The 22,179-nt window shown below is 48.4% G+C and overlaps 24 non-coding genes across 24 annotated transcripts; all 24 read left to right on the top strand.

Moving 5' to 3' along the window:
• The first annotated feature begins 837 nt into the window (after positions 1-837).
• trnav-cac (transfer RNA valine (anticodon CAC)) lies at positions 838-910 on the top strand. Its single transcript has one exon. It is a non-coding gene; the product is annotated as a tRNA-Val (tRNA).
• A 4,065-nt stretch (positions 911-4,975) lies between these two features.
• trnav-uac (transfer RNA valine (anticodon UAC)) lies at positions 4,976-5,048 on the top strand. Its single transcript has one exon. It is a non-coding gene; the product is annotated as a tRNA-Val (tRNA).
• A 1,292-nt stretch (positions 5,049-6,340) lies between these two features.
• On the top strand, positions 6,341-6,413 carry trnav-uac (transfer RNA valine (anticodon UAC)). Its single transcript has one exon. It is a non-coding gene; the product is annotated as a tRNA-Val (tRNA).
• Positions 6,414-7,330: 917 nt separating this feature from the next.
• On the top strand, positions 7,331-7,403 carry trnav-uac (transfer RNA valine (anticodon UAC)). Its single transcript has one exon. It is a non-coding gene; the product is annotated as a tRNA-Val (tRNA).
• Positions 7,404-9,012: 1,609 nt separating this feature from the next.
• Positions 9,013-9,085, top strand: trnav-uac (transfer RNA valine (anticodon UAC)). Its single transcript has one exon. It is a non-coding gene; the product is annotated as a tRNA-Val (tRNA).
• Positions 9,086-10,050: 965 nt separating this feature from the next.
• trnav-cac (transfer RNA valine (anticodon CAC)) lies at positions 10,051-10,123 on the top strand. The gene has a single exon. It is a non-coding gene; the product is annotated as a tRNA-Val (tRNA).
• A 257-nt stretch (positions 10,124-10,380) lies between these two features.
• Positions 10,381-10,453, top strand: trnav-cac (transfer RNA valine (anticodon CAC)). Its single transcript has one exon. It is a non-coding gene; the product is annotated as a tRNA-Val (tRNA).
• A 314-nt stretch (positions 10,454-10,767) lies between these two features.
• Positions 10,768-10,840, top strand: trnav-cac (transfer RNA valine (anticodon CAC)). The gene has a single exon. It is a non-coding gene; the product is annotated as a tRNA-Val (tRNA).
• Positions 10,841-11,540: 700 nt separating this feature from the next.
• On the top strand, positions 11,541-11,613 carry trnav-uac (transfer RNA valine (anticodon UAC)). The gene has a single exon. It is a non-coding gene; the product is annotated as a tRNA-Val (tRNA).
• Positions 11,614-11,870: 257 nt separating this feature from the next.
• On the top strand, positions 11,871-11,943 carry trnav-uac (transfer RNA valine (anticodon UAC)). Its single transcript has one exon. It is a non-coding gene; the product is annotated as a tRNA-Val (tRNA).
• A 587-nt stretch (positions 11,944-12,530) lies between these two features.
• trnav-uac (transfer RNA valine (anticodon UAC)) lies at positions 12,531-12,603 on the top strand. Its single transcript has one exon. It is a non-coding gene; the product is annotated as a tRNA-Val (tRNA).
• A 1,616-nt stretch (positions 12,604-14,219) lies between these two features.
• Positions 14,220-14,292, top strand: trnav-cac (transfer RNA valine (anticodon CAC)). Its single transcript has one exon. It is a non-coding gene; the product is annotated as a tRNA-Val (tRNA).
• A 918-nt stretch (positions 14,293-15,210) lies between these two features.
• trnav-uac (transfer RNA valine (anticodon UAC)) lies at positions 15,211-15,283 on the top strand. Its single transcript has one exon. It is a non-coding gene; the product is annotated as a tRNA-Val (tRNA).
• A 257-nt stretch (positions 15,284-15,540) lies between these two features.
• Positions 15,541-15,613, top strand: trnav-cac (transfer RNA valine (anticodon CAC)). The gene has a single exon. It is a non-coding gene; the product is annotated as a tRNA-Val (tRNA).
• Positions 15,614-16,313: 700 nt separating this feature from the next.
• On the top strand, positions 16,314-16,386 carry trnav-uac (transfer RNA valine (anticodon UAC)). The gene has a single exon. It is a non-coding gene; the product is annotated as a tRNA-Val (tRNA).
• A 587-nt stretch (positions 16,387-16,973) lies between these two features.
• On the top strand, positions 16,974-17,046 carry trnav-uac (transfer RNA valine (anticodon UAC)). Its single transcript has one exon. It is a non-coding gene; the product is annotated as a tRNA-Val (tRNA).
• A 587-nt stretch (positions 17,047-17,633) lies between these two features.
• Positions 17,634-17,706, top strand: trnav-cac (transfer RNA valine (anticodon CAC)). The gene has a single exon. It is a non-coding gene; the product is annotated as a tRNA-Val (tRNA).
• A 256-nt stretch (positions 17,707-17,962) lies between these two features.
• trnav-cac (transfer RNA valine (anticodon CAC)) lies at positions 17,963-18,035 on the top strand. Its single transcript has one exon. It is a non-coding gene; the product is annotated as a tRNA-Val (tRNA).
• Positions 18,036-18,679: 644 nt separating this feature from the next.
• Positions 18,680-18,752, top strand: trnav-uac (transfer RNA valine (anticodon UAC)). The gene has a single exon. It is a non-coding gene; the product is annotated as a tRNA-Val (tRNA).
• A 257-nt stretch (positions 18,753-19,009) lies between these two features.
• On the top strand, positions 19,010-19,082 carry trnav-uac (transfer RNA valine (anticodon UAC)). Its single transcript has one exon. It is a non-coding gene; the product is annotated as a tRNA-Val (tRNA).
• A 917-nt stretch (positions 19,083-19,999) lies between these two features.
• Positions 20,000-20,072, top strand: trnav-cac (transfer RNA valine (anticodon CAC)). Its single transcript has one exon. It is a non-coding gene; the product is annotated as a tRNA-Val (tRNA).
• Positions 20,073-20,716: 644 nt separating this feature from the next.
• Positions 20,717-20,789, top strand: trnav-cac (transfer RNA valine (anticodon CAC)). Its single transcript has one exon. It is a non-coding gene; the product is annotated as a tRNA-Val (tRNA).
• A 588-nt stretch (positions 20,790-21,377) lies between these two features.
• Positions 21,378-21,450, top strand: trnav-uac (transfer RNA valine (anticodon UAC)). Its single transcript has one exon. It is a non-coding gene; the product is annotated as a tRNA-Val (tRNA).
• Positions 21,451-21,707: 257 nt separating this feature from the next.
• Positions 21,708-21,780, top strand: trnav-cac (transfer RNA valine (anticodon CAC)). The gene has a single exon. It is a non-coding gene; the product is annotated as a tRNA-Val (tRNA).
• The last annotated feature ends 399 nt before the right edge of the window (positions 21,781-22,179 follow it).

Genomic DNA, 22,179 nt, shown 5'->3' with positions numbered 1-22,179 from the left:
CAGAAGGCCTATACAACTACCTCCTGGTCGGGTGTAGAGGGGAAGCTGTCCTCGAAAACTGGAAAAGCCAGCCAGCTAGTTTGATTTCCGGCAGTGTTAACAAGTTGAAATTAAGCGTCTGTTTCCATAGTGTAGTGGTTATCACGTTCACCTTACACGCGAAAGGTCCCCGGCTCGAGACCGGTTGGAAATTTGGCAATTTTCTTTAATTTTGCTATGAAAACTGAGCATCCAAAAGATTTGTTTTCACAAACACCACCTCCGCGTCGGGGAATCGCCCCCAAGCATCCAAAATATTGTTTTCACAAACACCACCTCCCCGTCGGGGAATCCAACCCCGGTGTTTCCCGTGACAGGGGGAGATACTTACCTCTACACTAACAAGGATAGAAGGGCTATACAACTCCATCCTGGTCGGGTGTAAAGGGGAACCTGTCCTCGAAAACTGGAAAAGCCAGCCAGCTAGGCTGATTTCCAGCAGTGTTAACAAGTTGAAGTTCAGAGTCTGTTTCCATTGTGTAGTGGTTATCACGTTTGCTTTACACGCGAAAGGTTCCCGGCTCGAGACCGGGTGGAAACACGGCAATTTTCTTTAATTTTGCAATGAAAACTGAGTATCCAAAAGATTGTTTTCACAAACACCACCTCCGCGTCAGGGAATCGAACCCCGGTCTTCCCCGTGACAGGGGGAGATACTATCAACTACACTAACGAGGAAAGAAGGGCTGTACAACTCCCTCCTGGTCGGGTCTAAAGGGGAACCTGTCCTCGAAAACTGGAAAAGCCACCTAGCTAGGCTGATTTCCAGCAGTGCTAACAAGTTGAAGTTCAGAGTCTGTTTCCATAGTGTAGTGGTTATCACGTTTGCCTCACACGCGAAAGGTCCCCGGCTCGAGACCGGGTGGAAACATGGCAATTTTCTTTAATTTTGCAATGAAAACTGAGCATCCAAAAGATTTGTTTTCACAAACACCACCTCCGTGTCGGGGAATCGCCCCCAAGCATCCAAAAGATTGTTTTCACAAACACCACCTCCCCGTCGGGGAATCCAACCCCGATGTTTCCCGTGACAGGGGGAGATACTTACCTCTACACTAACATGGATAGAAGGGCTATACAACTCCATCCTGGTCGGGTGTAAAGGGGAACCTGTCCTCGAAAACTGGAAAAGCCAGCCAGCTAGGCTGATTTCCAGCAGTGCTAACAAGTTGAAGTTCAGAGTCTGTTTCCATAGTGTAGTGGTTATCACGTTTGCCTCACATGCGAAATTTCCCCGGCTCGAGACCGGGTGGAAACACGGCAATTTTCTTTAATGTTGCAATGAAAACTAAGCATCCAAAAGATTGTTTTCACAAACAACACCTCACCGTCAGGCAATCGAACCCCGCTCTTCCCCGTGACAGGGGGAGATACTATCAACTCCACTAACAAGGAAAGAAGGGCTGTACAACTCCCTCCTGGTCGGGTCTAAAGGGGAACCTGTCCTTGAAAACTGGAAAAGCCACATAGCTAGGCTGATTTCCAGCAGTGCTAACAAGTTGAAGTTCAGAGTCTGTTTCCATAGTGTAGTGGCTATCACGTTCGCCTCACAAGTGATTGGTCCCCGGCTCGAGACTGGGTGGAAACACGGCAATTTTCTTTAATTTTGCAATGAAAACTGAGCATCCAAAAGATTGTTTTCACAAATACCACCTCCGCGTCAGGAAATCGAACCCCGGTCTTCTCCGTGACAGGGGGAGATACTATCAACTACACTAACGAGGTGACAAGGGCTGTACAACTCCCTCCTAGACATAGATAGGACAGGTTCCCGGCTAGGCTGATTTCCAGCAGTGCTAACAAGTTGAAGTTCAGAGTCTGTTTCCATAGTGTAGTGGTTATCACGTTGGCTTTACACGCAAAAGGTCCCCAGCTCGAGACCGGGTGGAAACACGGCAATTTTCTTTAATTTTGCAATGAAAACTGAGCATCCAAAAGATTGTTTTCACAAACACCACCTCCGCGTCGGGGAATCAAACCCCGGTCTTTTCCGTGACAGTGGGAGATACTATCCACTACACTAACGAGGACAGAAGGCCTGTACAACTACCTACTGGTCGGGTGTAGAGGGGAACCTGTCCTCGAAAACTGGAAAAGCCAGCCAGCTAGTTTGATTTCCGGCAGTGTTAACAAGTTGAAATTAAGCGTCTGTTTCCATAGTGTAGTGGTTATCACGTTCACCTTACACGTGAAAGGTCCCCGGCTGGAGACCGGGTGGAAACACGGGAATTTTCTTTAATTTTGCAATGAAAACTGAGCATCCAAAAGATTGTTTTCACAAATACCACCTCCGCGTCAGGGAATCGAACCCCGGTCTTCCCCGTGACAGGGGGAGATACTATCAACTACACTAACGAGGAAAGAAGGGCTGTACAACTCCCTCCTGGTCGGGTCTAAAGGGGAACCTGTCCTCGAAAACTGGAAAAGCCACCTAGCTAGGCTGATTTCCAGCAGTGCTAACAAGTTGAAGTTCAGAGTCTGTTTCCATTGTGTAGTGGTTATCACGTTCTCCTCACAAGCGAAAGGTCCCCGGCTTGAGACCGGGTGGAAAAATGGCAATTTTCTTTAATTTTGCAATGAAAACTGAGCATCCAAAAGATTTGTTTTCACAAACACCACCTCCGCGTCGGGGAATCGCCCCCAAGCATCCAAAAGATTGTTTTCACAAACACCACCTCCCCGTCGGGGAATCCAACCCCGGTGTTTCCCGTGACAGGGGGAGATACTTACCTCTACACTAACATGGATAGAAGGGCTATACAACTCCATCCTGGTCGGGTGTAAAGGGGAACCTGTCCTCGAAAACTGGAAAAGCCAGCCAGCTAGGCTGATTTCCAGCAGTGCTAACAAGTTGAAGTTCAGAGTCTGTTTCCATAGTATAGTGGCTATCACGTTCGCCTCACACGCGAAAGGTCCCCGGCTCGAGACCGGGTGGAAACACGGCAATTTTCTTTAATTTTGCAATGAAAACTGAGCATCCAAAAGATTGTTTTCACAAATACCACCTCCGCGTCAGGGAATCGAACCCCGGTCTTCCCCGTGACAGGGGGAGATACTATCAACTACACTAACGAGGAAAGAAGGGCTGTACAACTCCCTCCTGGTCGGGTCTAAAGGGGAACCTGTCCTCGAAAACTGGAAAAGCCACCTAGCTAGGCTGATTTCCAGCAGTGCTAACAAGTTGAAGTTCAGAGTCTGTTTCCATTGTGTAGTGGTTATCACGTTCTCCTCACAAGCGAAAGGTCCCCGGCTTGAGACCGGGTGGAAAAATGGCAATTTTCTTTAATTTTGCAATGAAAACTGAGCATCCAAAAGATTTGTTTTCACAAACACCACCTCCGCGTCGGGGAATCGCCCCCAAGCATCCAAAAGATTGTTTTCACAAACACCACCTCCCCGTCGGGGAATCCAACCCCGGTGTTTCCCGTGACAGGGGGAGATACTTACCTCTACACTAACATGGATAGAAGGGCTATACAACTCCATCCTGGTCGGGTGTAAAGGGGAACCTGTCCTCGAAAACTGGAAAAGCCAGCCAGCTAGGCTGATTTCCAGCAGTGCTAACAAGTTGAAGTTCAGAGTCTGTTTCCATAGTATAGTGGCTATCACGTTCGCCTAACACGCGAAAGGTCCCCGGCTCGAGACCGGGTGGAAACACGGCAATTTTCTTTAATTTTGCAATGAAAACTGAGCATCCAAAAGATTGTTTTCACAAATACCACCTCCGCGTCAGGAAATCGAACCCCGGTCTTCCCCGTGACAGGGGGAGATACTATCAACTACACTAACGAGGTGACAAGGGCTGTACAACTCCCTCCTAGACATAATTAGGACAGGTTCCCGGCTAGGCTGATTTCCAGCAGTGCTAACAAGTTGAAGTTCAGAGTCTGTTTCCATAGTGTAGTGGTTATCACGTTGGCTTTACACGCAAAAGGTCCCCAGCTCGAGACCGGGTGGAAACACGGCAATTTTCTTTAATTTTGCAATGAAAACTGAGCATCCAAAAGATTGTTTTCACAAACACCACCTCCGCGTCGGGGAATCGAACCACGGTCTTTTCCGTGACAGTGGGAGATACTATCCACTACACTAACGAGGACAGAAGGCCTATACAACTACCTACTGGTCGGGTGTAGAGGGGAACCTGTCCTCGAAAACTGGAAAAGCCAGCCAGCTAGTTTGATTTCCGGCAGTGTTAACAAGTTGAAATTAAGCGTCTGTTTCCATAGTGTAGTGGTTATCACGTTCACCTTACACGCGAAAGGTCCCCGGCTGGAGACCGGGTGGAAACACGGGAACTTTCTTTAATTTTGCAATGAAAACTGAGCATCCAAAAGATTGTTTTCACAAATACCACCTCCGCGTCAGGGAATCGAACCCCGGTCTTCCCCGTGACAGGGGGAGATACTATCAACTACACTAACGAGGAAAGAAGGGCTGTACAACTCCCTCCTGGTCGGGTCTAAAGGGGAACCTGTCCTCGAAAACTGGAAAAGCCACCTAGCTAGGCTGATTTCCAGCAGTGCTAACAAGTTGAAGTTCAGAGTCTGTTTCCATTGTGTAGTGGTTATCACGTTCTCCTCACAAGCGAAAGGTCCCCGGCTTGAGACCGGGTGGAAACATGGCAATTTTCTTTAATTTTGCAATGAAAACTGAGCATCCAAAAGATTTGTTTTCACAAACACCACCTCCGCGTCGGGGAATCGCCCCCAAGCATCCAAAAGATTGTTTTCACAAACACCACCTCCCCGTCGGGGAATCCAACCCCGGTGTTTCCCGTGACAGGGGGAGATACTTACCTCTACACTAACATGGATAGAAGGGCTATACAACTCCATCCTGGTCGGGTGTAAAGGGGAACCTGTCCTCGAAAACTGGAAAAGCCAGCCAGCTAGGCTGATTTCCAGCAGTGCTAACAAGTTGAAGTTCAGAGTCTGTTTCCATAGTGTAGTGGTTATCACGTTCGCTTTACACGCGAAAGGTCCCCGGCTCGAGACCGGGTGGACACACGGCAATTTTCTTTAATTTTGCAATGAAAACTGAGCATCCAAAAGATTGTTTTCACAAACACCACCGCCGCGTCGGGGAATCAAACCCCGGTCTTTTCCGTGACAGTGGGAGATACTATCCACTACACTAACGAGGACAGAAGGCCTATACACCTACTTCCTGGTCGGGTGTAGAAGGGAACCTGTCCTCGAAAACTGGAAAAGCCAGCCAGCTAGTTTGATTTCCGGCAGTGTTAACAAGTTGAAATTAAGCGTTTGTTTCCATAGTGTAGTGGTTATCACGTTCACCTTACACGCGAAAGGTCCCCGGGTGGAAACACGGGAATTTTCTTTAATTTTGCAATGACAACTGAGCATCCAAAAGATTGTTTTCACAAATACCACCTCCGCGTCAGGGAATCGAACCCCGGTCTTCCCCGTGACAGGGGGAGATACTATCAACTACACTAACGAGGAAAGAAGGGCCGTACAACTCCCTCCTGGTCGGGTCTAAAGGGGAACCTGTCCTCGAAAACTGGAAAAGCCACCTAGCTAGGCTGATTTCCAGCTGTGCTAACAAGTTGAAGTTCAGAGTCTGTTTCCATAGTGCAGTGGTTATCACGTTTGCCTCACATGCGAAAGGTCCCCGGCTCGAGACTGCGTGGAAACTCGGCAATTTTCTTTAATTTTGCAATGAAAACTGAGCATCCAAAAGATTGTTTTCACAAAGAACACCTCCGCGTCATGGAATCGAACCCCGGTCTTCCCCGTGACAGGGGGAGATACTATCAACTACACTAACGAGGAAAGAAGGGCTGTACAACTCCCTCCTGGTCGGGTCTAAAGGGGAACCTGTCCTCGAAAACTGGAAAAGCCACCTAGCTAGGCTGATTTCCAGCAGTGCTAACAAGTTGTAGTTAAGCGTCTGTTTCCATAGTGTAGTGGTTATCACGTTAGCCTCACACGCGAAAGGTCCCCGGCTCGAGACCGGGTGGAAACATGGCAATTATCTTTAATTTTGCAATGAAAACTGAGCATCCAAAAGATTGTTTTCACAAACACCACCTCCGCGTCGTGGAATCGCCCCCAAGCATCCAAAAGATTGTTTTCACAAACACCACCTCCCCGTCGGGGAATCCAACCCCGGTGTTTCCCGTGACAGGCGGAGATACTTACCTCTACACTAACAAGGATAGAAGGGCTCTACAACTCCATCCTGGTCGGGTGTAAAGGGGAACCTGTCCTCGAAAACTGGAAAAGCCAGCCAGCTAGGCTGATTTCCAGCAGTGCTAACAAGTTGAAGTTCAGAGTCTGTTTCCATAGTGTAGTGGTTATCACGTTCGCTATACACGCGAAAGGTCCCTGGCTCGAGACCAGGTGGAAACAAGGCAATTTTCTTTAATTTTGCAATGAAAACTGAGCATCCAAAAGATTGTTTTCACAAACACCACCTCCGCGTCGGGGAATCAAACCCCGGTCTTTTCCGTGACAGTGGGAGATACTATCCACTACACTAACGAGGACAGAAGGCCTATACACCTACTTCCTGGTCGGGTGTAGAGGGGAACCTGTCCTCGAAAACTGGAAAAGCCAGCCAGCTAGTTTGATTTCCGGCAGTGTTAACAAGTTGAAATTAAGCGTCTGTTTCCATAGTGTAGTGGTTATCACGTTCACCTTACACGCGAAAGGTACCCGGCTCGAGACCAGGTGGAAACACGGGAATTTTCTTTAATTTTGCAATGAAAACTGAGCATCCAAAAGATTGTTTTCACAAATACCACCTCCGCGTCAGGGAATCGAACCCCGGTCTTCCCCGTGACAGGGGGAGATACTGTCAACTACACTAACGAGGAAAGAAGGGCCGTACAACTCCCTCCTGGTCGGGTCTAAAGGGGAACCTGTCCTCGAAAACTGGAAAAGCCACCTAGCTAGGCTGATTTCCAGCAGTGCTAACAAGTTGAAGTTCAGAGTCTGTTTCCATAGTGTAGTGGTTATCATGTTTGCCTCACACGCGAAAGGTCCCTGGCTCGAGACCGGGTGGAAACACGGCAATTTTCATTAATTTTGCAATGAAAACTGAGCATCCAAAAGAATGTTTTCACAAACACCACCGACGCGTCGGGGAATCAAACCCCGGTCTTTTCCGTGACAGTGGGAGATACTATCCACTACACTAACGAGGACAGAAGGCCTATACACCTACTTCCTGGTCGGGTGTAGAAGGGAACCTGTCTTCGAAAACTGGAAAAGCCAGCCAGCTAGTTTGATTTCCGGCAGTGTTAACAAGTTGAAATTAAGCGTTTGTTTCCATAGTGTAGTGGTTATCACGTTCGCTTTACACGCGAAAGGTCCCTGGCTCGAGACCGGGTGGAAACACGGCAATTTTCTTTAATTTTGCAATGAAAACTGAGCATCCAAAAGATTGTTTTCACAAACACCACCTCCCCGTCGGGGAATCCAACCCCGATGTTTCCCGTGACAGGGGGAGATACTTACCTCTACACTAACATGGATAGAAGGGCCATACAACTCCATCCTGGTCGGGTGTAAAGGGGAACCTGTCCTCGAAAACTGGAAAAGCCAGCCAGCTAGGCTGATTTCCAGCAGTGCTAACAAGTTGAAGTTCAGAGTCTGTTTCCATAGTGTAGTGGCTATCACGTTCGCCTCACAAGCGAAAGGTCCCAGGCTCGAGACCGGGTGGAAACATGGCAATTTTCTTTAATTTTGCAATGAAAACTGAGCATCCAAAAGATTGTTTTCACAAATACCACCTCCGCGTCAGGAAATCGAACCCCGGTCTTCCCCGTGACAGGGGGAGATACTATCAACTACACTAACGAGGTGACAAGGGCTGTACAACTCCCTCCTAGACATAGATAGGACAGGTTCCCGGCTAGGCTGATTTCCAGCAGTGCTAACAAGTTGAAGTTCAGAGTCTGTTTCCATAGTGTAGTGGTTATCACGTTGGCTTTACACGCAAAAGGTCCCCAGCTCGAGACCGGGTGGAAACACGGCAATTTTCTTTAATTTTGCAATGAAAACTGAGCATCCAAAAGATTGTTTTCACAAACACCACCTCCGCATAAGGGAATCGAACCCCGGTATTTTCCGTGACAGTGGGAGATACTATCCACTACACTAACGAGGACAGAAGGCCTATACAACTACCTCCTGGTCGGGTGTAGAGGGGAACCTGTCCTCGAAAACTGGAAAAGCCAGCCAGCTTGTTTGATTTCCGGCAGTGTTAACAAGTTGAAATTAAGCGTCTGTTTCCATAGTGTAGTGGTTATCACGTTCACCTTACACGCGAAAGGTCCCCGGCTGGAGACCGGGTGGAAACACGGGAATTTTCTTTAATTTTGCAATGAAAACTGAGCATCCAAAAGATTGTTTTCACAAATACCACCTCCGCGTCAGGGAATCGAACCCCGGTCTTCCCCGTGACAGGGGGAGATACTATCAACTACACTAACGAGGAAAGAAGGGCTGTACAACTCCCTCCTGGTCGGGTCTAAAGGGGAACCTGTCCTCGAAAACTGGAAAAGCCACCTAGCTAGGCTGATTTCCAGCAGTGCTAACAAGTTGAAGTTCAGAGTCTGTTTCCATTGTGTAGTGGTTATCACGTTCTCCTCACAAGCGAAAGGTCCCCGGCTTGAGACTGGGTGGAAACATGGCAATTTTCTTTAATTTTGCAATGAAAACTGAGCATCCAAAAGATTTGTTTTCACAAACACCACCTCCGCGTCGGGGAATCGCCCCCAAGCATCCAAAAGATTGTTTTCACAAACACCACCTCCCCGTCGGGGAATCCAACCCCGGTGTTTCCCGTGACAGGGGGAGATACTTACCTCTACACTAACATGGATAGAAGGGCTATACAACTCCATCCTGGTCGGGTGTAAAGGGGAACCTGTCCTCGAAAACTGGAAAAGCCAGCCAGCTAGGCTGATTTCCACTAGTGTTAACAAGTTGAAATTCAGAGTCTGTTTCCATAGTGTAGTGGTTATCACGTTCGCTTTACACGCGAAAGGTCCCCGGCTCGAGACCGGGTGGACACACGGCAATTTTCTTTAATTTTAAAATGAAAACTGAGCATCCAAAAGATTGTTTTCACAAACACCACCGCCGCGTCGGGGAATCAAACCCCGGTCTTTTCCGTGACAGTGGGAGATACTATCCACTACACTAACGAGGACAGAAGGCCTATACACCTACTTCCTGGTCGGGTGTAGAAGGGAACCTGTCCTCGAAAACTGGAAAAGCCAGCCAGCTAGTTTGATTTCCGGCAGTGTTAACAAGTTGAAATTAAGCGTTTGTTTCCATAGTGTAGTGGTTATCACGTTCACCTTACACGCGAAAGGTCCCCGGGTGGAAACACGGGAATTTTCTTTAATTTTGCAATGACAACTGAGCATCCAAAAGATTGTTTTCACAAACAACACCTCACCGTCAGGCAATCGAACCCCGGTCTTCCCCGTGACAGGCGGAGATACTATCAACTCCACTAACAAGGAAAGAAGGGGCTGTACAACTCCCTCCTGGTCGGGTCTAAAGGGGAACCTGTCCTCGAAAACTGGAAAAGCCACCTAGCTAGGCTGATTTCCAGCAGTGCTAACAAGTTGAACTTCAGAGTCTGTTTCCATAGTGTAGTGTTTATCACGCTTGCCTCACACGCGAAAGGTCCCCGGCTCGAGACCGGGTGGAAACATGGCAATTTTCTTTTAATTTTGCAATGAAAACTGAGCATCCAAAAGATTTGTTTTCACAAACACCACCTCCGCGTCGGGGAATCGCCCCCAAGCATCCAAAAGATTGTTTTCACAAACACCACCTCCCCGTCGGGGAATCCAACCCCGATGTTTCCCGTGACAGGGGGAGATACTTACCTCTACACTAACATGGATAGAAGGGCTATACAACTCCATCCTGGTCGGATGTAAAGGGGAACCTGTCCTCGAAAACTGGAAAAGCCAGCCAGCTAGGCTGATTTCCAGCAGTGCTAACAAGTTGAAGTTCAGAGTCTGTTTCCATAGTGTAGTGGCTATCACGTTCGCTTCACACGCGAAAGGTCCCCGGCTCGAGACCGGGTGGAAACACGGGAATTTTCTTTAATTTTGCAATGAAAACTGAGCATCCAAAAGATTGTTTTCACAAAGAACACCTCCGCGTCATGGAATCGAACCCCGGTCTTCCCCGTGACAGGGGGAGATACTATCAACTACACTAACGAGGAAAGAAGGGCTGTACAACTCCCTCCTGGTCGGGTCTAAAGGGGAACCTGTCCTCGAAAACTGGAAAAGCCACCTAGCTAGGCTGATTTCCAGCAGTGCTAACAAGTTGAAGTTCAGAGTCTGTTTCCATAGTGTAGTGGTTATCACGTTTGCCTCACACGCGAAAGGTCCCCGGCTCGAGACCGGGTGGAAACATGGCAATTTTCTTTAATTTTGCAATGAAAACTGAGCATCCAAAAGATTTGTTTTCACAAACACCACCTCCGCGTCGGGGAATCGCCCCCAAGCATCCAAAAGATTGTTTTCACAAACACCACCTCCCCGTCGGGGAATCCAACCCCGGTGTTTCCCGTGACAGGGGGAGATACTTACCTCTACACTAACAAGGATAGAAGGGCTATACAACTCCATCCTGGTCGGGTCTAAAGGGGAACCTGTCCTCGAAAACTGGAAAAGCCACCTAGCTAGGCTGATTTCCAGCAGTGCTAACAAGTTGAAGTTCAGAGTCTGTTTCCATAGTGTAGTGGTTATCACGTTCGCCTCACACGCGAAAGGTCCCCGGCTCGAGACCGGGTGGAAACATGGCAATGTTCTTTAATTTTGCAATGAAAACTGAGCATCCAAAAGATTTGTTTTCACAAACACCACCTCCGCGTCGGGGAATCGCCCCCAAGCATCCAAAAGATTGTTTTCACAAACACCACCTCCCCGTCGGGGAATCCAACCCCGGTGTTTCCCGTGACAGGGGGAGATACTTACCTCTACACTAACAAGGATAGAAGGGCTATACAACTCCATCCTGGTCGGGTGTAAAGGGGAACCTGTCCTCGAAAACTGGAAAAGCCAGCCAGCTAGGCTGATTTCCGGCAGTGCTAACAAGTTGTAGTTAAGCGTCTGTTTCCATAGTGTAGTAGTTATCACGTTCGCCTCACACGCGAAAGGTCCCCGGCTCGAGACCGGGTGGAAACATGGCAATTTTCTTTAATTTTGCAATGAAAACTGAGCATCCAAAAGATTGCTTTCACAAACACCACCTCCGCGTCGTGGAATCGCCCCCAAGCATCCAAAAGATTGTTTTCACAAACACCACCTCCCCGTCGGGGAATCCAACCCCGGTGTTTCCCGTGACAGGCGGAGATACTTACCTCTACACTAACAAGGATAGAAGGGCTCTACAACTCCATCCTGGTCGGGTGTAAAGGGGAACCTGTCCTCGAAAACTGGAAAAGCCAGCCAGCTAGGCTGATTTCCAGCAGTGCTAACAAGTTGAAGTTCAGAGTCTGTTTCCATAGTGTAGTGGTTATCACGTTCGCTTTACACGCGAAAGGTCCCTGGCTCGAGACCGGGTGGAAACAAGGCAATTTTCTTTAATTTTGCAATGAAAACTGAGCATCCAAAAGATTGTTTTCACAAACACCACCTCCGCGTCGGGGAATCAAACCCCGGTCTTTTCCGTGACAGTGGGAGATACTATCCACTACACTAACGAGGACAGAAGGCCTATACACCTACTTCCTGGTCGGGTGTAGAGGGGAACCTGTCCTCGAAAACTGGAAAAGCCAGCCAGCTAGTTTGATTTCAGGCAGTGTTAACAAGTTGAAATTAAGCGTCTGTTTCCATAGTGTAGTGGTTATCACGTTCACCTTACACGCGAAAGGTCCCCGGCTCGAGACCGGGTGGAAACACAGGAATTTTCTTTAATTTTGCAATGAAAACTGAGCATCCAAAAGATTGTTTTCACAAATACCACCTCCGTGTCAGGGAATCGAACCCCGGTCTTCCCCGTTACACGGGGAGATACTGTCAACTACACTAACGAGGAAAGAAGGGCCGTACAACTCCCTCCTGGTCGGGTCTAAAGGGGAACCTGTCCTCGAAAACTGGAAAAGCCACCTAGCTAGGCTGATTTCCAGCAGTGCTAACAAGTTAAAGTTCAGAGTCTGTTTCCATAGTGTAGTGGTTATCATGTTTGTCTCACACGCGAAAGGTCCCTGGCTCGAGACCGGGTGGAAACACGGCAATTTTCTTTAATTTTGCAATGAAAACTGAGCATCCAAAAGATTGTTTTCACAAACACCACCTCCGCATCGGGGAATCAAACCCCGGTCTTTTCCGTGACAGTGGGAGATACTATCCACTACACTAACGAGGACAGAAGGCCTATACACCTACTTCCTGGTCGGGTGTAGAGGGGAACCTGTCCTCGAAAACTGGAAAAGCCAGCCAGCTAGTTTGATTTCCGGCAGTGTTAACAAGTTGAAGCTAAGCGTCTGTTTTCATAGTGTAGTGGTTATCACGTTCACCTTACACGCGAAAGGTCCCCGGCTCGAGACCGGGTGGAAACACGGGAATTTTCTTTAATTTTGCAATGAACACTGAGCATCCAAAAGATTGTTTTCACAAATACCACCTCCGCGTCAGGGAATCGAACCCCGGTCTTCCCCGTGACAGGGGGAGATACTATCAACTACACTAACGAGGAAAGAAGGGCCGTACAACTCCCTCCTGGTCGGGTCTAAAGGGGAACCTGTCCTCGAAAACTGGAAAAGCCACTTAGCTAGGCTGATTTCTAGCAGTGCTAACAAGTTGAAGTTCAGAGTCTGTTTCCATAGTGTAGTGGTTATCACGTTTGCCTCACATGCGAAAGGTCCCCAGCTCGAGACTGCGTGGAAACTCGGCAATTTTCTTTAATTTTGCAATGAAAACTGAGCATCCAAAAGATTGTTTTCACAAACAACACCTCACCGTCAGGCAATCGAACCCCGGTCTTCCCCGTGACAGGCGGAGATACTATCAACTCCACTAACAAGGAAAGAAGGGGCTGTACAACTCCCTCCTGGTCGGGTCTAAAGGGGAACCTGTCCTCGAAAACTGGAAAAGCCACCTAGCTAGGCTGATTTCCAGCAGTGCTAACAAGTCCATAGTGTAGTGGTTATCACGTTCACCTTACACGCAAAAGGTCCCCGGCTCGAGACCGGGTAGAAACACGGGAATTTTCTTTAATTTTTTAATGAAAACTGAGCATCCAAAAGATTGTTTTCACAAATACCACCTCCGCGTCAGGGAATCGAACCCCGGTCTTCCCCGTGACAGGGGGAGATACTATCAACTACACTAACGAGGAAAGAAGGGCCGTACAACTCCCTCCTGGTCGGGTCTAAAGGGGAACCTGTCCTCGAAAACTGGAAAAGCCACTTAGCTAGGCTGATTTCCAGCAGTGCTAACAAGTTGAAGTTCAGAGTCTGTTTCCATAGTCTAGTGGCTATCACGTTCGCCTCACACGCGAAAGGTCCCCGGCTCGAGACCGGGTGGAAACACGGGAATTTTCTTTAATTTTGCAATGAAAACTGAGCATCCAAAAGATTGTTTTCACAAAGAACACCTCCGCGTCATGGAATCGAACCCCGGTCTTCCCCGTGACAGGGGGAGATACTATCAACTACACTAACGAGGAAAAAAGGGCTGTACAACTCCCTCCTGGTCGGGTCTAAAGGGGAACCTGTCCTCGAAAACTGGAAAAGCCACCTAGCTAGGCTGATTTCCAGCAGTGCTAACAAGTTGAAGTTCAGAGTCTGTTTCCATAGTGTAGTGGTTATCATGTTTGCCTCACACGCGAAAGGTCCCCGGCTCGAGACCGGGTGGAAACATGGCAATTTTCTTTAATTTTGCAATGAAAACTGAGCATCCAAAAGATTTGTTTTCACAAACACCACCTCCGCGTCGGGGAATCGCCCCCAAGCATCCAAAAGATTGTTTTCACAAACACCACCTCCCCGTCGGGGAATCCAACCCCGGTGTTTCCCGTGACAGGGGGAGATACTTACCTCTACACTAACAAGGATAGAAGGGCTATACAACTCCATCCTGGTCGGGTGTAAAGGGGAACCTGTCCTCGAAAACTGGAAAAGCCAGCCAGCTAGGCTGATTTCCGGCAGTGCTAACAAGTTGTAGTTAAGCGTCTGTTTCCATAGTGTAGTGGTTATCACGTTCGCCTCACGCGCGAAAGGTCCCCGGCTCGAGACCGGGTGGAAACATGGCAATTTTCTTTAATTTTGCAATGAAAACTGAGCATCCAAAAGATTTGTTTTCACAAACACCACCTCCGCGTCGGGGAATCAAACCCCGGTCTTTTCTGTGACAGTGGGAGATACTATCTACTACACTAACGAGGACAGAAGGCCTATACACCTACTTCCTGGTCGGGTGTAGAGGGGAACCTGTCCTCGAAAACTGGAAAAGCCAGCCAGCTAGTTTGATTTCCGGCAGTGTTAACAAGTTGAAGCTAAGCGTCTGTTTCCATATTGTAGTGGTTATCACGTTCACCTTACACGCAAAAGTTCCCCGGCTCGAGACCGGGTGGAAACAAGGGAATTTTCTTTAATTTTGCAATGAAAACTGAGCATCCAAAAGATTGTTTTCACAAATACCACCTCCACGTCAGGGAATCGAACCCCGGTCTTCCCCGTGACAGGGGGAGATACTATCAACTATGCTAACGAGGAAAGAAGGGCCGTACAACTCCCTCCTGGTCGGGTCTAAAGGGGAACCTGTCCTCGAAAACTGGAAAAGCCACCTAGCTAGGCTGATTTCCAGCAGTGCTAACAAGTTGAAGTTCAGAGTCTGTTTCCGTAGTGTAGTGGTTATCACGTTTGCCTCACATGCGAAAGGTCCCCGGCTCGAGACTGCGTGGAAACTCCGCAATTTTCTTTAATTTTGCAATGAAAACTGAGCATCCAAAAGATTGTTTTCACAAACAACACCTCACCGTCAGGCAATCGAACCCCGGTCTTCCCCGTGACAGGGGGAGATACTATCAACTACACTAACAAGGAAAGAAGGGCTGTACAACTCCCTCCTGGTCGGGTGTAGAGGGGAACCTGTCCTCGAAAACTGGAAAAGCCAGCCAGCTAGTTTGATTTCCGGCAGTGTTAACAAATTGAAGCTAAGCGTCTGTTTCCATAGTGTAGTGGTTATCACGTTCACCTTACACGCGAAAGGTCCCCGGCTCGAGACCGGGTGGAAACACGGGAATTTTCTTTAATTTTGCAATGAAAACTGAGCATCCAAAAGATTGTTTTCACAAATACCACCTCCGCGTCAGGGAATCGAACCCCGGTCTTCCCCGTGACAGGGGGAGATACTATCAACTACACTAACGAGGAAAGAAGGGCCGTACAACTCCCTCCTGGTCGGGTCTAAAGGGGAACCTGTCCTCGAAAACTGGAAAAGCCACCTAGCTAGGCTGATTTCCAGCAGTGCTAACAAGTTGAAGTTCAGAGTCTGTTTCCATAGTGTAGTGGTTATCATGTTCGCCTCACACGCGAAAGGTCCCCGGCTCGAGACCGGGTGGAAACATGGCAATGTTCTTTAATTTTGCAATGAAAACTGAGCATCCAAAAGATTTGTTTTCACAAACACCACCTCCGCGTCGGGGAATCGCCCCCAAGCATCCAAAAGATTGTTTTCACAAACACCACCTCCCCGTCGGGGAATCCAACCCCGGTGTTTCCCGTGACAGGGGGAGATACTTACCTCTACACTAACAAGGATAGAAGGGCTATACAACTCCATCCTGGTCGGGTGTAAAGGGGAACCTGTCCTCGAAAACTGGAAAAGCCAGCCAGCTAGGCTGATTTCCGGCAGTGCTAACAAGTTGTAGTTAAGCGTCTGTTTCCATAGTGTAGTAGTTATCACGTTCGCCTCACACGCGAAAGGTCCCCGGCTCGAGACCGGGTGGAAACATGGCAATTATCTTTAATTTTGCAATGAAAACTGAGCATCCAAAAGATTGTTTTCACAAACACCACCTCCGCGTCGTGGAATCGCCCCCAAGCATCCAAAAGATTGTTTTCACAAACACCACCTCCCTGTCGGGGAATCCAACCCCGGTGTTTCCCGTGACAGGCGGAGATACTTACCTCTACACTAACAAGGATAGAAGGGCTCTACAACTCCATCCTGGTCGGGTGTAAAGGGGAACCTGTCCTCGAAAACTGGAAAAGCCAGCCAGCTAGGCTGATTTCCAGCAGTGCTAACAAGTTGAAGTTCAGAGTCTGTTTCCATAGTGTAGTGGTTATCACGTTCGCTTTACACGCGAAAGGTCCCTGGCTCGAGACCGGGTGGAAACAAGGCAATTTTCTTTAATTTTGCAATGAAAACTGAGCATCCAAAAGATTGTTTTCACAAACACCACCTCCGCGTCGGGGAATCAAACCCCGGTCATTTCCGTGACAGTGGGAGATACTATCCACTACACTAACGAGGACAGAAGGCCTATACACCTACTTCCTGGTCGGGTGTAGAGGGGAACCTGTCCTCGAAAACTGGAAAAGCCAGCCAGCTAGTTTGATTTTCAGCAGTGCTAACAAGTTAAAGTTCAGAGTCTGTTTCCATAGTGTAGTGGTTATCATGTTTGCCTCACACGCGAAAGGTCCCTGGCTCGAGACCGGGTGGAAACACGGCAATTTTCTTTAATTTTGCAATGAAAACTGAGCATCCAAAAGATTGTTTTCACAAACACCACCGCCGCGTCGGGGAATCAAACCCCGGTCTTTTCCGTGACAGTGGGAGATACTATCCACTACACTAACGAGGACAGAAGGCCTATACACCTACTTCCTGGTCGGGTGTAGAAGGGAACCTGTCCTCGAAAACTGGAAAAGCCAGCCAGCTAGTTTGATTTCCGGCAGTGTTAACAAGTTGAAATTAAGCGTTTGTTTCCATAGTGTAGTGGTTATCACGTTCGCTTTACACGCGAAAGGTCCCTGGCTCGAGACCGGGTGGAAACACGGCAATTTTCTTTAATTTTGCAATGAAAACTGAGCATCCAAAAGATTGTTTTCACAAACACCACCTCCGCGTCGGGGAATCAAACCCCGGTCTTTTCCGTGACAGTGGGAGATACTATCCACTACACTAACGAGGACAGAAGGCCTATACACCTACTTCCTGGTCGGGTGTAGAGGGGAAGCTGTCCTCGAAAACTGGAAAAGCCAGCCAGCTAGTTTGATTTCCGGCAGTGTTAACAAGTTGAAGCTAAGCGTCTGTTTCCATAGTGTAGTGGTTATTACGTTCACCTTACACGCAAAAGGTCCGCGGCTCGAGACCGGGTGGAAACACGGGAATTTTCTTTAATTTTGCAATGAAAACTGAGCATCCAAAAGATTGTTTTCACAAATACCACCTCCACGTCAGGGAATCGAACCCCGGTCTTCCCCGTGACAGGGGGAGATACTATCAACTACACTAACGAGGAAAGAAGGGCCGTACAACTCCCTCCTGGTCGGGTCTAAAGGGGAACCTGTCCTCGAAAACTGGAAAAGCCACTTAGCTAGGCTGATTTCCAGCAGTGCTAACAAGTTGAAGTTCAGAGTCTGTTTCCATAGTGTAGTGGCTATCACGTTCGCCTCACACGCGAAAGGTCCCCGGCTCGAGACCGGGTGGAAACATGGAATTTTCTTTAATTTTGCAATGAAAACTGAGCATCCAAAAGATTGTTTTCACAAAGAACACCTCCGCGTCATGGAATCGAACCCCGGTCTTCCCCGTGACAGGGGGAGATACTATCAACTACACTAACGAGGAAAGAAGGGCTGTACAACTCCCTCCTGGTCGGGTCTAAAGGGGAACCTGTCCTCGAAAACTGGAAAAGCCACCTAGCTAGGCTGATTTCCAGCTGTGCTAACAAGTTGAAGTTCAGAGTCTGTTTCCATAGTGTAGTGGTTATCACATTCGCCTCACACGCGAAAGGTCCCCGGCTCGAGACCGGGTGGAAACATGGCAATTTTCTTTAATTTTGCAATGAAAACTGAGCATCCAAAAGATTTGTTTTCACAAACACCACCTCCGCGTCGGGGAATCGCCCCCAAGCATCTAAAAGATTGTTTTCACAAACACCACCTCCCCGTCGGGGAATCCAACCCCGGTGTTTCCCGTGACAGGGGGAGATACTTACCTCTACACTAACATGGCTAGAAGGGCTATACAATTCCATCCTGGTCGGGTGTAAAGGGGAACCTGTCCTCGAAAACTGGAAAAGCCAGCCAGCTAGGCTGATTTCCAGCAGTGCTAACAAGTTGAAGTTCAGAGTCTGTTTCCATAGTGTAGTGGCTATCACGTTAGCCTCACACGCGAAAGGTCCCCGGCTCGAGACCGGGTGGAGACACGGGAATTTTCTTTAATTTTGCAATGAAAACTGAGCATCCAAAAGATTGTTTTCACAAAGAACACCTCCGCGTCATGGAATCGAACCCCGGTCTTAACCGTGACAGGGGGAGATAGTATCAACTACACTAACGAGGAAAGAAGGGCTGTACAACTCCCTCCTGGTTGGGTCAAAAGGGGAACCTGTCCTCGAAAACTGGAAAAGCCAGCCAGCTAGGCTGATTTCCAGCAGTGCTAACAAGTTGAAGTTCAGAGTCTGTTTCCATAGTGTAGTGGTTATCACGTTCGCTTTACACGCGAAAGGTCCCTGGCTCGAGACCGGGTGGAAACACGGCAATTTTCTTTAATTTTGCAATGAAAACTGAGCATCCAAAAGATTGTTTTCACAAACACCACCGCAGCGTCGGGGAATCAAACCCCGGTCTTTTCCGTGACAGTGGGAGATACTATCCACTACACTAACGAGGACAGAAGGCCTATACACCTACCTCCTGGTCGGGTGTAGAAGGGAACCTGTCCTCGAAAACTGGAAAAGCCAGCCAGCTAGTTTGATTTCCGGCAGTGTTAACAAGTTGAAATTAAGCGTTTGTTTCCATAGTGTAGTGGTTATCACGTTCACCTTACACGCGAAAGGTCCCCGGCTCGAGACCGGGTGGAAACACGGCAATTTTCTTTAATTTTGCAATGAAAACTGAGCATCCAAAAGATTGTTTTCACAAACACCACCTCCGCGTCGGGGAATCAAACCCCGGTCTTTTCCGTGACAGTGGGAGATACTATCCACTACACTAACGAGGACAGAAGGCCTATACACCTACTTCCTGGTCGGGTGTAGAGGGGAACCTGTCCTCGAAAACTGGAAAAGCCAGCCAGCTAGTTTGATTTCCGGCAGTGTTAACAAGTTGAAGCTAAGCGTCTGTTTCCATAGTGTAGTGGTTATCACGTTCACATTGCACGCGAAAGGTCCCCGGCTCGAGACCGGGTGGGAACACGGGAATTTTCTTTAATTTTGCAATGAAAACTGAGCATCCAAAAGATTGTTTTCACAAACACCACCTCCGCGTCCGGGAATCAAACCCCGGTCTTTTCCGTGACAGTGGGAGATACTATCCACTACACTAACGAGGACAGAAGGCCTATACACCTACTTCCTGGTCGGGTGTAGAGGGGAACCTGTCCTCGAAAACTGGAAAAGCCAGCCAGCTAGTTTGATTTCCGGCAGTGTTAACAAGTTGAAGCTAAGCGTCTGTTTCCATAGTGTAGTGGTTATTACGTTCACCTTACACGCAAAAGGTCCGCGGCTCGAGACCGGGTGGAAACACGGGAATTTTCTTTAATTTTGCAATGAAAACTGAGCATCCAAAAGATTGTTTTCACAAATACCACCTCCGCGTCAGGGAATCGAACCCCGGTCTTCCCCGTGACAGGGGGAGATACTATCAACTACACTAACGAGGAAAGAAGGGCCGTACAACTCCCTCCTGGTCGGGTCTAAAGGGGAACCTGTCCTCGAAAACTGGAAAAGCCACTTAGCTAGGCTGATTTCCAGCAGTGCTAACAAGTTGAAGTTCAGAGTCTGTTTCCATAGTGTAGTGGCTATCACGTTCGCCTCACACGCGAAAGGTCCCCGGCTCGAGACCGGGTGGAAACACGGGAATTTTCTTTAATTTTGCAATGAAAACTGAGCATCCAAAAGATTGTTTTCACAAAGAACACCTCCGCGTCATGGAATCGAACCCCGGTCTTCCCCGTGACAGGGGGAGATACTATCAACTACACTAACGAGGAAAGAAGGGCTGTACAACTCCCTCCTGGTCGGGTCTAAAGGGGAACCTGTCCTCGAAAACTGGAAAAGCCACCTAGCTAGGCTGATTTCCAGCAGTGCTAACAAGTTGAAGTTCAGAGTCTGTTTCCATAGTGTAGTGGTTATCATGTTTGCCTCACACGCGAAAGGTCCCCGGCTCGAGACCGGGTGGAAACATGGCAATTTTCTTTAATTTTGCAATGAAAACTGAGCATCCAAAAGATTTGTTTTCACAAACACCACCTCCGCGTCGGGGAATCGCCCCCAAGCATCCAAAAGATTGTTTTCACAAACACCACCTCCCCGTCGGGGAATCCAACCCCGGTGTTTCCCGTGACAGGGGGAGATACTTACCTCTACACTAACAAGGATAGAAGGGCTATACAACTCCATCCTGGTCGGGTGTAAAGGGGAACCTGTCCTCGAAAACTGGAAAAGCCAGCCAGCTAGGCTGATTTCCGGCAGTGCTAACAAGTTGTAGTTAAGCGTCTGTTTCCATAGTGTAGTGGTTATCACGTTCGCCTCACGCGCGAAAGGTCCCCGGCTCGAGACCGGGTGGAAACATGGCAATTTTCTTTAATTTCGCAATGAAAACTGAGCATCCAAAAGATTTGTTTTCACAAACACCACCTCCGCGTCGGGGAATCAAACCCCGGTCTTTTCTGTGACAGTGGGAGATACTATCTACTACACTAACGAGGACAGAAGGCCTATACACCTACTTCCTGGTCGGGTGTAGAGGGGAACCTGTCCTCGAAAACTGGAAAAGCCAGCCAGCTAGTTTGATTTCCGGCAGTGTTAACAAGTTGAAGCTAAGCGTCTGTTTCCATATTGTAGTGGTTATCACGTTCACCTTACACGCGAAAGGTCCCCGGCTCGAGACTGCGTGGAAACTCCGCAATTTTCTTTAATTTTGCAATGAAAACTGAGCATCCAAAAGATTGTTTTCACAAACAACACCTCACCGTCAGGCAATCGAACCCCGGTCTTCCCCGTGACAGGGGGAGATACTATCAACTACACTAACAAGGAAAGAAGGGCTGTACAACTCCCTCCTGGTCGGGTGTAGAGGGGAACCTGTCCTCGAAAACTGGAAAAGCCAGCCAGCTAGTTTGATTTCCGGCAGTGTTAACAAATTGAAGCTAAGCGTCTGTTTCCATAGTGTAGTGGTTATCACGTTCACCTTACACGCGAAAGGTCCCCGGCTCGAGACCGGGTGGAAACATGGGAATTTTCTTTAATTTTGCAATGAAAACTGAGCATCCAAAAGATTGTTTTCACAAATACCACCTCCGCGTCAGGGAATCGAACCCCGGTCTTCCCCGTGACAGGGGGAGATACTATCAACTACACTAACGAGGAAAGAAGGGCCGTACAACTCCCTCCTGGTCGGGTCTAAAGGGGAACCTGTCCTCGAAAACTGGAAAAGCCACCTAGCTAGGCTGATTTCCAGCAGTGCTAACAAGTTGAAGTTCAGAGTCTGTTTCCATAGTGTAGTGGTTATCATGTTCGCCTCACACGCGAAAGGTCCCCGGCTCGAGACCGGGTGGAAACATGGCAATGTTCTTTAATTTTGCAATGAAAACTGAGCATCCAAAAGATTTGTTTTCACAAACACCACCTCCGCGTCGGGGAATCGCCCCCAAGCATCCAAAAGATTGTTTTCACAAACACCACCTCCCCGTCGGGGAATCCAACCCCGGTGTTTCCCGTGACAGGGGGAGATACTTACCTCTACACTAACAAGGATAGAAGGGCTATACAACTCCATCCTGGTCGGGTGTAAAGGGGAACCTGTCCTCGAAAACTGGAAAAGCCAGCCAGCTAGGCTGATTTCCGGCAGTGCTAACAAGTTGTAGTTAAGCGTCTGTTTCCATAGTGTAGTAGTTATCACGTTCGCCTCACACGCGAAAGGTCCCCGGCTCGAGACCGGGTGGAAACATGGCAATTATCT

The sequence above is a fragment of the Leptonotus elevatus genome, chromosome 3 (assembly GCF_054856555.1).
Source record: "Leptonotus elevatus isolate MCC_2025b chromosome 3, RoL_Lele_1.0, whole genome shotgun sequence".
Classification (NCBI taxonomy): Eukaryota; Metazoa; Chordata; class Actinopteri; order Syngnathiformes; family Syngnathidae; genus Leptonotus; species Leptonotus elevatus.
Note: the sequence above shows the minus strand (reverse complement) of the source record. Positions and strands in the feature narration are given on the sequence as shown.